This window comes from Scleropages formosus, chromosome 22, assembly GCF_900964775.1.
Source record: "Scleropages formosus chromosome 22, fSclFor1.1, whole genome shotgun sequence".
Taxonomy (NCBI): Eukaryota; Metazoa; Chordata; class Actinopteri; order Osteoglossiformes; family Osteoglossidae; genus Scleropages; species Scleropages formosus.
The window spans coordinates 684,497-700,597 of record NC_041827.1 but is presented as its reverse complement, the minus strand read 5'-3'; the positions used below and the strand labels follow the sequence as shown (position 1 = coordinate 700,597).

Below are 16,101 nucleotides of genomic sequence, written 5' to 3'. Positions count from 1 at the left end.
AACCTTCTCTCACATGCTTCAGTCTCGCATTCTGTGTTCACACACACACACACACACACACCACACACACACACACACACACCCACATGTAGACACACCCAATTTTCTTTGCAATGCAAACAGCTTTTCTCTTTCTTTCTGCCACACACCAACACAAAGACAACCTTGCAGCCCTTTCTAGCGCTCACATTCTCCCCTCACCCCTCTATTTGCATCTTCTGCTTTTAGGACAATCCTAATTACCAGTCTCAAAATAAAGATAAAACATATCTATTTCAGTCATTGTCTCCTGATGCATCCCATCTGGGGACCAAGACGTTATTTTCAAGTGCCAAACTGCAAAAGTAATTGTTTTCTGAGAGCCCAGTTGTAAATATTTCTTTTGCTGCTGGTGCCAATTCAATCTTCTTTTCCAAAATTTTTATTCCCATCTGGCAGACATTACTCCATCTCCAAGAGTTATGAAGTGATCTGAACATCCTTCCAAAAATGAGGAATGGACCTGCTGCAAAATACCATAATGACGCTTCAAACTGCAGTCAGAATAACAGTGCGTGAACCGGACTTTCAAGTGTAAATAACTATCCTGCACCACTGAAAACATTCATTCTCACTCCCAAGAGGAATTACCACGTTATTTCAGCTTGTTGACCTGTGCATAACATTACACAACTGTGGGTCACAAATGTACATATGTGGAGGTTGACAGTTTTTATTCACTGGAAATGTTCTCAACAAGACCTTATGTTCTACCACTATGTAATTTTCTCAGCTGTACAGGCTGCCTGAGTAAAACATCAGTGGAAGCAATAAAATTTTTATTACAGTAGTTTCAGAGTAATACCTCCAATTAACTAATTGCAGCTGTTCACGTTAAGAAATAGGACAATTCTGTTATCTTTGTTCAGAAGCATTTCGTTCAAATGTCTCTGTAAACTTTGGAAAAATGACGGCAGAGCTATTCACTGCTTACGTGTTGTCGCTTTCTCTGATGAGGCCCATCATCTTGGATTATATTATAACCATGTTTTTCTTGCTTTGTTTCCACTCTTTTTTTGTTAATTATTCCTTATCTATTTCCAGTTCTGGGCTTCTCTTCTCTGTTTGCAGCACAGTACCGATGCTGGATGTCCTCATTTGATTTATATTGTCTATTACCTATTGCTATCTGACCTCATTCAGTACCTGGTTTGTACAAACTAACATTGTAAGTTACCTCAAAAAGGCACAGACGGAATAAAGAATATCATTATTACTATTATCATTATCGTAAGAGAGACTTAGTTTCAAAATGCTAGTACTGTCATATTGTGTTACATATGGGTAAATGTAAGTACGTATGAATGTCCTGTGTCAAACTGACCCCTTCCTTACTCTCAATGCTTGTCAGAACTGGCACCTAATAAAAAACCTTAGTGTTTTGTTTTGTGCAGACCTTCAGGGGGCCACAGGACTCAAATATCAACGTTTCAGTCATTAGCCCAAGAAAATAAACATGGAGTTTTCCACTGAAAACATGACATACAATACAGGACATAATAGCAGGATTCTGAGTTGCCGTGGGAGCAATCATGACTTGCGCTATTTCAGCTTTAAGGTAGACAGTCATCATCCTGACAGCTCCAATTTCATGAAACTGTTGAGTCGGATGTCAAACTCTTATGCTCTCCTGTGACTGCACTACCACAGCAAAGGGTGTGTTTACACCAGATTAGAGCAGTACAAACTACCATTCGCCAATATTTTTCACCAGTTCAGTCATAATACAGGTACACTCATCTCCCTGAATTATTACATGAGTTAAGATCACTAGCTCTCTTACTCACTATTTTAACCGCATGTGCAAGTCAGGGTTATGGTGTCAAAGATTATCCTGGAAGGGTACAAGGCTAGTCAAAGTGCAACTGGATGGGATTCCATCACAAGGTGCAGTTAAGATGAATAAATGATATTTCCAACCATCTGCAGAAAGTTATTACAAAATTGACACTTAGAAACATATCGATAAATCGTTTGCCACAAACCCTGGGAAGAGTGCCCCAGAAAACATCAGAGTCCCCCTACGCTGCCTCTCCACACAGTGGATCTCCATCAGATAATCAAGGTGGACTCAAAAGGGAAACCACCAGAGAGGCCCCCGCAGAATACATTTAGTGTAGTCCTGCACACAAACTCTTCACGATCTACAATGTCCAGCCACAAAGCTTCCTATCATTATCCTTTGTTTGGATTCACATTTCTTGTCTGTATCTTCAGTATGGAAAACACCCACAAGTCACTGTAAATGAAACTCTAACTTGAGTTCACCGCAATTCCACATCTCCATATTTGTTGACATTTATAAAGGCAATGATTCCTGATATGAATATTGTGAAAATTAGACATCAATAACTTAGGGGTTTCATTTAAGTATTAATTCTTTCATTAGTAAATGGTTTAATAAAGTAATCTGAAAATTAATCAATCTCCTTTTACTTCTAATCCAGGATTGTGCTCTATCAGTGTCCAGACAATCATAAAAAAAAAACTTGTCTAAGACATTGAACTGAAAAAAGACTCCAGGTATTTTAGCATACAGCACACATACACTGAGTCCCTACATATTAAGGGTCCTGAACAACAAAAACCTCCTAAAACGGCTTATAAAAATACACCACCCTTTTCCATACAACGGGCTTTAAATTCAGTACAATGGTGTTTTTTGTCTGTTACACAGCCATTCCACTTCACACAAAGTATTTTATTCTGTATAAAAGCATCATGCTTTCATCATATATTTTTGGCCAGAAAATCCAAAACATGCTTCAAGACAGCAGCTCAGAAGTGGCACATAACTGGCTATGTTCTGTCTAAATGTAGTGAACTGACCTCTATATTACAATGATCACTGGTGCGCATGCAGGCTTCAAATTGTGGTGATTGGACTCCTATCTTTTCACACAGGCAGTGGATGAAGATGTGTATTCTTTCAACCATTTTATTAAGAGTCACCTTTCCCTAACAGAACAAATTATAGACAGACAATGTCAACCAATCACAATCACTGAATAAAATAAAAATAAATCACAACTGAAAGATTCAATTCCTATGAACATATACTACATTATTTAAACTGTATAAACAACTTAATAAGCATGTCCATACACTAGTGTAAATAAAGTCTTAATCTCACAATCAAGTAAAGATCATCTAATGTCAAACATTTGTTAGTGACTATCGGTGGTGAACCTAATGGAATGTGCCCCAGCACTTTCAGAGTCGCAGCCATACACAATGATCTTACAAAATTACTTCTTATACTGTAATTATTCATGGGGCAAATTATCAAAGCTCTCCATCCAGGGTGTATCCAGACCAGATTCCAAATCACGACAACACTGCACTGGAAAAAACAGTTATCGACAGACAGGCAGTAAAAGACAAGCTATAAATAATACACACACCACACATAGTGCCTGAAGCCGCTTCTCCCAAAATAATTTATTTGGCATTTAAATTAATTTTAGGGGACATTTTAACAATTTGCATTTAATCAAAATTATCTCTTCCACAAGAAATTACATTTATTTATATCGCAGCTGTTTTTCTCTAAAATGATGTCCAATGACTGTTCTGGAAAATTTAGTCAAAACATTTTTCAAGGGGACTTAAGAGTGCTAGATTCACTACACTGAAGACCCAACAATGAGTCATTTATTTTTTTTTACACCGGAACCAATATTATACAGAGAGACACTACGGGCAATTCAGAGTCACCAGCTCATTTCAGAATACGGCAGGAAAGGACATAACCAGTGGAAGAACATGCAAACACCACCCTGACTGAGCAGGGACTGAACCTAAATCCAACAGCAGAACCCAGGCATTGAGAGACACGAGCGCTATCTAGGCACCAGCAGGCCATGGCAATTCAATCCCCTTGCAATGGAATTCGCCCTAAAAAGATCATTTCATGGAGTAAATAAACCCTGTTATGTGAAAGACGGCTGCATTTGCAAACAGTCCTTGTCACACACTTGATATTTCTGAACTGGTAGTGATACTGCACCAGTTCTTGTCAGTGGTACTGTTGTCTCAAAGCATCCCTATGGGCAGGACAACATGAGAGGAAAGCCAAGAGGATGATGGACACAAAGTCAACAAATGACATGCCAATAATTCTGCTATTTCGCCTAATATTTTACATGATCTGCAACATAGCAAATGCGTCACATCCAAAAACCCTTATGCAGATTGTAATGGCACATGTCCCCCATGTTATAACCTTGATGATTAGGTAACCAGCCTGGGCGAAAAAACCTCAAGGGTAAATCCTCAGCTCCACTTCCAAGATCTGAACAGGACTCAAGGCCATCATGACATCCCCTATTGGCCTCTGGTTGGATGTGCATGAGTCATGACCAGTTCAGCACAGCAATTTAGAAGAACCCCTTTAAGTAGGAAATTAAGGCTTCCCCTTACATTTACATTCATTAATTTGGTGGCATGGTAGCACAGTGCGCAGTGCTACTGTCTCACAGTGCATGGGGGGTGTGAAAGGATGTGGTTTGATCCCTGCTCAGTCTGTGTGGAGTTTGCATGTTCTCCCTGTGTCTGCGTGGGTTTCCTCCCACAGTCTGAAGACATGCTGTTCAGGTTCACCCATAGTGTGTGACTGACAGAGAGAGAGTGAATATGTTTCACTGATGTATGGATGAGTGACCCATTGTAAATAGTGTATCTAGCAGTGTAAGTCACCTTGGTGAATAAGGTGTGTGGGCTAGTCTCTGCTACATATGTAAATGTAATTTAGCAGATGCTTTTTTTCCAATAGTAAAATGCCCTTTTGTTTACAATGCACAGAGTTTCTCTATACTTCTTCCCAGGGCACTTCCTACTGAGCGGTGTCTGTTAGGAAATACAAAAGCATTCAAGAAAGACTGTGTGACATAAGTTTATGGGGATGTCGGAGATTGGTGAGAAGGGGTCTCAAAGAGACATTTTAAGACAATTTCTGAACATTTAACTGGATTTCAGCAGTTCTGAGGAACAGACGGAACTCATTCCACCACATCAAAGCAATAAAAACAGGATGCTACAAACTTTAGATTTGGACCACTAGTGAATGGACCCACCAAGTTGGCAGAGAACAAGGAGCACAGTGCTCTGCTGGAGGCACAGAGAGATGAGGAGGTCATCAGACTCACCTACATTATTCTAATCAAAAGTCTTTTCAAATTGTGGGGTTTGAACAGATGTTACAGTTCATTTAACTGTATTTCACCAGTAAATTTCCCTCTGTTGCTTCATTACTTATGTTACTTTGTGAGCTGTTTTCACTGAAAAAAGGAGTACAAGCAGAAAAAGACTATTCAATGAAAATTCTGTAAGTTCTGCTCCGATTACTCCAGCACCAACAATAAACCTCCAAGCTCACCTTGTGATTCATACACCACCTACCTAGGGTAATAAAAAACAAATATGCAAGAATCTTCTGCTTAATCATAAATTCACCCCTCGTATATATGTTTCAAATAAATGCAATGTTTGCAAGCTCATCTGCCAGTTATCTTGACCATTAAATGCAGGTATTGGGGGTTTGGAGATTTCACTGTATTTTGTAAAGTTTACAGAACATAGTGGCTGCATACAAATAGTAATTCATTAACACTTCATTTTGACAAAATACAGAAAAAACTCTTTAAATCACTTGCATATAAATTTCAAAACAACCACATCTGGTTGTACTATGACAGTTAGAGGATATTGGATGATTAACACATTCTTTTTTTAGTATATAAATTGTTCTCTTTCTTTCTTTAAATCCAGATGGTAGAAAAGGTATGGCAATATTTTCAAACCTCCAGCCCATCAACAAAACAAAGTGAACAGCTCTTCAGATTCATCTAGTATTTACATTAAGTATCCATCCATCCATCCATCCATCCATCATCAATATCCACTTGCTGTAATGGATGGGATGCCTGTCTACTGCGCGCACACACACACACACACTAAAAGCAATTCAGCCATTGTTTAGCCTGCAATATATGCTTTTCAAATGTGGGAGGAAACACAAACCACACACATTTTCAGAAACCGCTAGTCCCATACGGGGTCACGGGGAACCGGAGCCTACCCGGCAACACAGGGCATAAGGCCAGAGGGGGAGGGGACACACCCGGATGGACGCCAGTCCGTCGCAAGGCACCCCAAGCGGGACTCGAACCCCAGACCCACCGGAGAGCAGGACTGCGGTCCAACCCACTGCGCCACCGCACCCCTGAAACACAAACACCGAGTGGAAAATAAATAAACATGGCGAGAACATCTTAGAAACCACACTCTGAAAAACAGAGGTACATTCCATCCACATCTGGAAGCACAGCCCAGAAGCTGTAAGGCACCAGTACTGCTCACTGCCACAGTAATTCAGTGAGTCTTGCAGTGCTCTGCAGTTGGGTCAGAATTAAGTGCATATATGGTAGCATGATCTGATAGCATGAATATTCAGTTCAGTGGAACTTGCTCTAGTGTGCACGTTCTCTGCAGGATAACTACTAGACAGCATGATTTCGTAGCACGAATATTTGCTTTAGTGGAACTTGCACTGCTTTGCAGTTTGGAGCTGGATAACCATGTAATACATGCTCTGATAGCATTATATTTGTGGTTTAAGGGAGCTTGCACTGCTTTGCAGTTTATGGCTGGATTAAATGTCCAGTAGCGTGATCTGATAGCATGAACACTTGGTGCAGAAGAAATTGCAATGAAATGCAGTTTATTAGGATCAACAATGTGGTTGCATGGTCTGACAGCAGTATGATGCCTTCAAAGGAACCTGCAAGATTTTGCGGTTTTTAAGTGGGATTTATCCAAAATCCCCATGTTTTCCCAAACACAGATGAGTGATTCCAGCTGGAAATATTCCCCAGACTGGCCATTGCACATCCCGACACATCAGCAACTCCCACAAAATTGATTGATCCTACCACTATTGATTTAACAACATAGTAGAAATCCTGTCGGTGGGCACGAGAGTGGAGATCTACCGTCATCTGCAAAGTCGTCGAGGACTCCAATTAATCAGAACAAAAACCTTTATGTCAGGTGGGAATGAACACAGCAATGCCCTGCCTTATTATTATTATTATTATTATATTATACACACACACAGTCTGGAACCGCTTGTCCCAGGCAGGGTCGTGGCGAGCCAGAGCCTAACCCAGCAACACAGGGAGCAGGGCTGGAGGGGAGGGGACACACCCAGGATGGGACGCCAGTCCGTCACAAGACACCCCAAGTGGGACTCGAACTTCAGACCCACCAGAGAGCAGGCCCCAGCAAAACCTGCTACACCACCGTGCTCCCTATTATTATTAGTATTATTATTATTATTATTATATTGAAGGGGGCACAGTTGCATAGCAGGCTTGGCGTGAGTCTGGGGTTCGAGTCCTGCTTGTCCCCTCCCCCTCCAGCCTTACGCCCTGTGCTGCCGGGTGGGCTCCGGCTTGCCGCGACGCCGCTTGGGACAAGCGGCCTCAGCCAATGTGCGTGTGTGCACGTGTTATTATCTTGGATGGTTTTGGTGATGCTGGTGGTGGTGGGGGGAGCTGCAGACAAGCAGACAAAAACACTCAGGTGTAAAGATAAGCCAGGAGGGCTTCCTCATAAACTGATCCTACAATTTCTGCTCCCCAACAAAATCAAAGGCCACCTGCCTCACGTAGCTGCTCATGGAGGAGGAGGGATCGTGCGTAGCTGTGTGTACGTTAACACACCCCCAACCACCAGTCCTGACAAAAGGGCCAAGGCTGACCTGCTTCTCTTCACTCCTCCCCTTGTTTGCACATCATTGCACATCTCCCTGCAGTCATATGTTTTACTGGGAGCACCGAGACCAAGCAAGCCCTGAGATGCTTGACTCTTACCTTGAGAAGGGGTTTGACTGTCCTGTCTGGGCATCCATTATGCACACCCCTCAGGGAGCACAACTGCTGCTACTCTTTGCAGGGTTAAAACACTGTGAGTCCTGGAGTGAGACAGAGGCTGGAGTGTGGGCACCTCACCTGTAACTTAGTAAGTGGAGTGTATGCGCTGTGGGAAGTCCACCCCGCACCGCCAAACGCCACGCCCCCACGCCACGCCCAGAACCTCACGGCGCCCCCGTGCTACTCCACTCCTGTACGCGAAGATCTCGGGTAACGGTTAGTGTAGAGAGCGTTGCGGCTCTGCTCCGAGGACTCGCAGGGAGTCGTCTCGTCCCCCCCCCCGGAGAGTCGACCGTCTCCGAGGACCACCGTCCGCGTCCGCCGTGTCTCCACCGCGGACGTTCTGTAGTCCTGGGCAACGTCGCGTGAGGTCCCGGCGGCTGTGTTCAGCAGTACTGTAACTGTACTCGATGGAGCTGGTACACGAATACAGTACTGGGGACCGGGACACGGTGGGCTGGACAGAAACACCCGCCTCCCAAGTCACGCCTATGACACGATAAGAGCGTAAGAGTGTATAAAATTTTGTATCTTCTCAAGTCTTCTGTATGAAACGTTGCATCATCATCATGTTCTAACTGCGTGCGAATATTTATTTACATTTTTTAAGGTTAAATATGAGGGGTGAATTTCAAAGACGCCGGCACTTTTTTATTTTAGTCAAAGTACAGTGAATATTTGTTGTAGTTTGTGTGATCGCCGCAACATTTTAGTCCGTGTTGGAGGAAATCAGGTGAGTCATTCTGAGGAGAAGCGAATGATGAAGGGAATTGAAGGTGCAGCTGAGCGGTGGGCGGCGAACTCGTCGATCCCCCCTGAGTACAGTACACAGCGAACACACACCGAGTACACCGCGCACACACACGGACTACATGATCACACACACAGCGCACATTTCTATTTCTTTCCTCACACTCGGTCCGTGAGGAATGTAGCGGCACCGTACAGCCCCAATTCCCTTCACTAATATGATCTGAACGCGTTGCAGCAGATTTCACAGTAAGAGGAGAGTACCGCAAATAACCTGTCCCGCATAATTGGCGCATGTGCGGCAAACACGCACAAATAACGAGAAGAAAACACACATTGTAGCCTATTCCAACACACTCTGCCGGCTCTACACGCAGTGAATCCAACTTAACTTTTATCCCGCACCAAATCCCTAAACCATGCCCGAAAATTCCCATCCACTGATGAAGACATCTTTACATTATGATTGTGATGAATGCAGTTTACTGTACTTAAATATGTGACATAAAAATAGTGGTAAGTGGACATGAACCGGGAGAGAGTGGCAGGTTCACTCACTTCCGTTCACACCTGTGCGAAAAATAAACGAGGCGAGAAGAAATGTAGTAAGTAAGGAAGGCATGGATGTGTTCGTCTTTCACCACGTCAATCGGCTCTGCTTACCAGTATCAGAATTATTATTAATAACACTAATAATAAACACGCTGAGGACGGTGCTCAAGCTCACCTGTTGGCGCGCTTCTGAGCTAATTAAATCTTAATCCAACGCACTATCCCGTTCATTGGCTCTCCATAGCGAAACGCCACGCCGTCGGTTCGGTCTCAGTCAGAAATCCATTTCCTTCGCGCGACTTGGCTCCCACGACGCAGGCATTGCTGTAAAACGTCCTCTTGCCTTCAAGTTTCTGCACCCTGGAGTTCATGAATGTGTCCGAAAACTAGTGTGAGGCGATCGACTCCCGCGTCGCGCGCGCGACTGACACGTGAAGGCGCTTCGCGCAAACAAAGTTCCGTTATTCTGCGCGCGCGCCCCTCAGCAGTCCCCCCATAGCCGGGTAAAGGAGGGAAGAAAACTTCAAATGAGGGACGCGGGTGCTTCAAAAACGCTCAAATTGTGGCCATGAAGCGACATCCGCTTCGTTGGCGTCGCTCTTTGAGCGCTGAAAGGCGCCTTAGTCCTTCCACGTCGCGAGCGGACACCCGTCTGCTTCAGATGGGCTCAGTTGTAACGCGCGGCCCTGAGGACGTCCGGTAACGAGTGTCTCAACTGCTCCTTCCAAAGCTGGTAACGGCTCGGGGAGCGTGGAGGCGCGCAGTGACGCACCGCCACCTAGTGGCCAATGCTCGGATCTCTCCATGACTAGAGCTCCTGCGCGTGTCTTCAGTGACTCGGCGGTTGTAAGAAGGGTACGTAGAGTACTATGTTTGCTTGTGCAGGAATCCTCGCTGTGTGAAGTTCTAAGGAGACCTCACTTTGATATGGTACATTACTCCATGTGGACCACAGTGGGCTCGCAAAGTGCCCCGATACCCCTTTTTCAGCTGGAGACACTGACTAATAAAAACATAGACAAGTGAGCCAATAACATCCTCTTCAGATAGTTGAGGTAGCCAGCAAACTGTCCGAGGTGGTGCTGGTGTTTTCACTCTCACGGCTGCTGGTTAAATCCCACTTCTGCTGCAGTTATCTTCGATGAAGTCCCAGAACTGGGTTACACTGTTCACACACACACACACACTTTCTGAACCGCTTTGTACCATACAGGGTCACAGAGGACCAGAGCCTAACCCAGCAACTCAGGGCATAAGGCTGGAGGGGGAGGGGACACACCCAGGACAGGACGCCAGTCTGTCGCAGGCACCTCAAGTGGGACTCGAACCGCAGACCCCACCGGAGGAGAAGGACCCGGTCCAACCCACTGCGCCATCACACCCCCTGGTTACACTATTCATTACATGATAAATCACAGTAAATTCTGTGTAACATTTTGAGATGCCTTGAACCAAGGCATGAAAATAACAGAAAAGGTGTTGATAATAATAATAAATGAGAACTGGGGGTATTTCTCATTCTTCCTGCCCATGTAATTGTGTCTATACCTCTATGATTCCACTGTTGTGTCTGGGTTGGGGGGCACTAGCACTGGAGTCAACCTTGGGCAGGTTGCCATAGCATCGCCGGAGCATGTACTTCACGAATCCCCATGCTGCCTGTCACTCTATCCACGGGTCACAAATGTTTAACTTTCAAAACGGTATAACACACTCTGTCATGGTGTCATGAGCACAAATACAGTCACACCCCGCCCCCTTCTCCTTCCAGCAGACAGCCAGTTCAAACACTTGTGTTCATATTTTCACCCATGATTAAATAAAGACATTTTAAAACTGTAATCCCAGCCCATAAATCATGGGAATAAGCCTCTGGCAAACGTAGTCTGAGAGCTTTTGAAAGCTATACATTTCCTGTATGGAAAATAAAAATACCGGACAAATTTAATAAACCTTCTTGGGCATGTTTCAAAGCCACTTTCTGAGAGGTAATTAATTTTACATGTCCAGCAGTAGGGGGCTTTGTTGATCCAGGGGTGGGGTTCTGACAGGTTGTGGCTGGGGGAAGGGGGCTCACAAAAGGTAGAAAGACATTTAAAGTGGTAAAAGTCCATTTGGCACATACCGCTGAGAGCTCTCCACATTGATTTACCAGCGTGAATACATTTGTGTGGAACATTTGATATCGGCCCCTAAGTATGGCCTCCGGCTGCTTTTCTGCCACTCAGGATACGCTGCAGTGTGTTTTTCATTGTTGGGGGGCTGTATTCAACAGCCCAAAGCAATTAGGGGGGCTCTCACTTGGCGAACACAGCTCCTCATGATGAGTCGCACATTTTTAGTGTACCTCAATTACCCTATTTTCATACTCGCTTCATTCCAAATTGCCTTCCTTCACTCATATCTGGCCCGTTACACTTCGGAACATTCAGGGTATATTAAAGATGCTGCTTGCGCACGTGCAAAACATTATTAGTAATTAAATATTGCTTTCTCCCAAATGAATGCACTTTATATACTTAGCGTATACTTTTAAGAACTGCATCTTCTGTGATACTGTTTGTAGAGTTTTTTCCGGAGTTACTTACTTGGAGGACAATTGGCTTTTACTAAAGTACTGGTGTCCTTTTACTTTCCATTCAGCTGATATTTAATGTGAATTTTACCATATATTTTACATGTACATATGCAGTTCCTTCATTTACTTAGTGCTTTAGTGTCATGGTTTCCCCACGGAGAGAGGCAACCCAATTGCAGGTGCTTAGGTGTTGATTCAAATTAGCAGGCTAAATCTCGTAGTCCAAAAAACAGGCAAAGGGTCACCGAGGAGCAAACATGGTTACAGGGAAGATCCAAAAGATATAGTCCAGAAATGAGCCGTGAGTCAGAAAACCGGGGAGACGATGACACGGAGGCAGACAAACAAGGGAACAGGGAGGGAGTTGAGGAGAGCAGGTTTGACCACAACAATCATAGTAGGCTGAACAGAGGTTCCACGATCTGTTGCGTCCGGAACAGCCCTTTATACTCCCTTTCCTTGATCAGCCACAGGTGTCTTTGGTTGCGTGGGAGTGGGGGGGCGTGACACTTTGCTTAAAAGCCCTGCACCAAGTTTTGGACGCATGGGTACATTTTGGCGACAAATCATACAAATGTATGAAGGAGCGACCTAACGAGGCCTCTTTCCATCCTGAGGGCCACACATTTGACAGTGTGAGTGACATGTATTACGTGTAGACGAGGGAACAGGAAGTGAGATGTCTCCAGCATGAGAGTCGTTCTAGCAGAGCTGCTTCTGTATAAGAACTAGTGTCCAGCGGGAGTCGGTCTTCCAGAACAGTGACGAGCGGCACAGGAGCAAATTCCAAAGGGCTTTCTCTCGTTGCCTTCCTCTTACTCTCGTCTCCACCGCTCCTGAAGCACGGTGCTGTTTTTAGGAACAAGATCCAAGATGTCATCAGCCCCTTCCTCCTTTGCGACTCCTGCTTAGCGTCTTGCTTTCTCTGTCTCCTCTCATAAGAGCTGCGGATTTCACAGCACAGACAGCAATTGGATCACAAGCAGGGCATACCTCTCGGGGCACGAGGGTCTGCATACTCCTGTCCTCATCCCTTCACTCCCCTCCCAACCTCCAAAGTGTCATTATATTCTAACTTAATGGCCTTTTCCAATACGGCCTTGGGGAAATGGTCAAACAGCTGTGTCAGGTGGCAGCAGTGTGGACGACCAGGTGACCAGGCCTGGGGTTCCAGTGTCTCTACAAAAGATTCCCCCCGCCCTGATCCCTGTCCCCCTCAGCATCTCAGAGCAGCTGGGATGGCAGCGCTCCAGCTGAATTATCTTTTCACAGGCTGACCGATTCTCTCTGGTCCATCCCTCACAGCCCGGGAAAATATACATCTCTTTCAAAGTCTCGCTTCCCTGGCGCCACAACTTTCCACTTTCTTGAGCTGTCGACCCACTAAGCGCTTGCCTACAGCTCAGATCTCATCAGAGCTGGCCAGTCACAGGGAAGTTTGTTTCATACTCCAACAGGAATTACATTTACATTCATTTATTTAGCAGACATTTTTTTTCAAAGAGACTTCCAATGAGCTCTATGTAGTGCTATCAGACCACATACCTTAGTCACCAAGGTGACTTACACTGCTAGATACACTGCTTACAATGGGTCACTCATGTATACATCAGTCAAACACACTGAAGAGCATGTCTTTACTGGTGGGAGGAAACCAGAGCACCAGGATAAAACCCTTGAAGACACAGGGAGAACATCTAAACTCCACACAGACTGAGCAAGGATTGAACTAACAACCTCTCGTACCATCCAGGTGCTATGAGACAGCAGCGCTACTTGCTGTGCCACCATGCTGCCCCATGCCGAATTATTGTTTATTATCATTTATGTTAGTTTCTACCAAAATAGATGCAAAGGGAAAGTAAATGCCTTTACACGCGGTAAAGAATGTAATTGTTTTTGAGCTAGTGTTGTAGCAAAGGACCAAGGAGCTCCAGGCTACACACTTTCTGCAAAACAAACATTTGGCACTAACAAGGCAATTCGTTTCAAGGATGCCCATCAACTGACCCCCCCCCACTAAAAGAGACATCCCAGAGGGCTGTAAGACCATGTTAAAAGTGCTTCCTCAAATTGGATGTGTGCGGAGATCCATTTGCTGAAAGTAATGTGGAGAGGAACAAAGAAAAGACAATCGAGGCTTTCTGCTGGAGACAAGGGGCCAGATTTGCTGCACAGCAAAAATGTGAACATCATCAAAACTCTTTCTGTTGTCCTTCAGTTATTTATTCATTCATTTATCATTTTTCTTCTTGCTAAGCTGAAATGTTGTTGTGCTTTTTAGGAGTACTAGGCCATCCATTGCTGGGAGGAGTCCTGAGACTCCAACTACTGGTCTAAACGGCTTTGCTCAGTTCTGCACATTATGAAAACCCCCTGCTGGGTTCTTTTGGACCATGTCCATGGAGTAACACATCCACTTCATTTAATCGAAGGTGAGCAGGGAGCATAGTGTTTAGAGCCGGTGCCTCACACTCAGAGGAGCTGGGGTAAAAACCCTCATCATACCACAGGGCCCTTGATCAAAATACTCACCTAATTTACTCTAGTAAAAATAACCTTGCTGTACAAATGGGTAAATCTAAGTAGCTCCGTTGTACACAGCTAACAGTGTGAAACGCTTTAGAGAAAAGCATCAGTGAAAAGAATGAAAAATTTTAATAACAATAATAATAATAATGTGCCGGGGCCGCACTGCGACTCAGTGAGTCGCACCAGTAGCACTTGGGCTGTGGGTTTGAGTCTCGCTCTGTGCATGCAGAGTTTGCTTGTTTATGTGTGTTTCCTCAGGTACTCCAGTTTCTTCCCACAGCTGAAAGACATGTTTCAGCTGAAACTGGTGACCATGTGAAATTGTCCACAGTGTGTGTGTATGTGGCAGTGAATGAGTGTGTGCGACTTGCCCTGTGACATGTTGGCATCCCGTTCCCTGGACCACTGTGACCCAGAACAGGACAAGCGGTTAATGAGAAAGAATGAATCTAATATCACTCAATAGTCGAATGGCTCCAAAACAAGTCTGCTTCTCGAAAGAATGCAGTCCTTGTCATACAAGCTAGAATTCTGGAATGAAAATGACAAATGGTCTCAGATGAGTTTTTCCACTGGAGCTGCACTATCCTTCTAACAGGCTTTTTCTTCTCTAAGACCTGGTCCTGCTGAGCCCCAGAGAAACAAGCAGGTTAAAGGCTCCAGACCTCAGCTTGACACTGATAAGAGCTGAAGCATTAAAAAACCAGAGCCTGTGCATGACTCTACTAGCAATGACAAGGTGTCCTCAGTTGCTGCCCTTCCCTTCGCTCCACGCCCAGCCCTTTTCCTAGGGGTGCAGGATGTCAGCAGTACAGACGCAAGCTGTAGTTGTTCTGTTGCTGAATTGGAGCAGCACATCATACTGAAGCGCCTCCACCACACCTCAACTGTGCTGGTACTGACATGCACAGTGATTCCTTCAGCACTGCGTCACCACGACCGACACAACAGCCGGCATGTGCCACTCGCCCCTCGGGGATCTATGTGGGGGTAGGACCCTGGTAGTGGAAGCTGGCAGCTGGCAGAGGTCAGTCAGCCTGAGGATAATGGGTGGGAAGATGCCATATGGTGCATGTGATCTAGACTCAAATGCATCCCTTTGTTTCGGCAACAAGAGCATGAACAATGAAGGTCTTTCCTGTGTTCTGAAGAGCACGATTAGAATAACAAAGACAGGTGTGATGGCCACACTCTCCATTTAAACAGGTCTTTGATAGAGCTGGGTGCTCGGCATCACTTCACAAGTAAAGCATCGGCAGAGTCATGTGAGCACGCATCCACAGGAAGGAGGGTCCAGTGCCGCTAGCCAAAATGAAGTGCAAAGAGAGCCCCTCGCTGGGCTGCAGACGAAAACAAAGGGAAGAGAAAATGAATTTGTGAAGAGGCCACTGAGGACTTGCAGCCAGGTCTTTATTGGGATTTCTCTCTTCTTCCAAATATTCATCATTGTCCTTTGTCTTTTTATCACACACACACACACACATTTTCAGAACCGCTTGTCCCGTACGGGGTCACGGGGAACCGGAGCCTACCCGGCAACACAGGGCGTGAGGCCAGAGGGGAAGGGGACACACCCAGGACGGGACGCCAGTCCGTCACAAGGCACCCCAAGCGGGACTCGAACCCCAGACCCACTGGAGAGCAGGACTGCGGCCCAACCCACTGCGCCACCGCACCCCCTTCTTTTTATCACCGCTTCATTCATTCTCTGCCTTG

The 16,101-nt window shown here is 45.1% G+C and overlaps 1 protein-coding gene across 1 annotated transcript in view; it reads right to left on the bottom strand.

Moving 5' to 3' along the window:
- Positions 1-9,858, bottom strand: part of tafa3a (TAFA chemokine like family member 3a) — a 78,310-nt gene extending 68,452 nt beyond the window's left edge. Inside the window, exon 1 of the mRNA XM_018745744.2 lies at positions 9,451-9,858. The gene's annotated coding sequence lies outside the window, so the exon portion shown is untranslated. The remainder of the gene's footprint in view (positions 1-9,450) is intronic.
- Between the last annotated feature and the right edge of the window lie 6,243 nt (positions 9,859-16,101).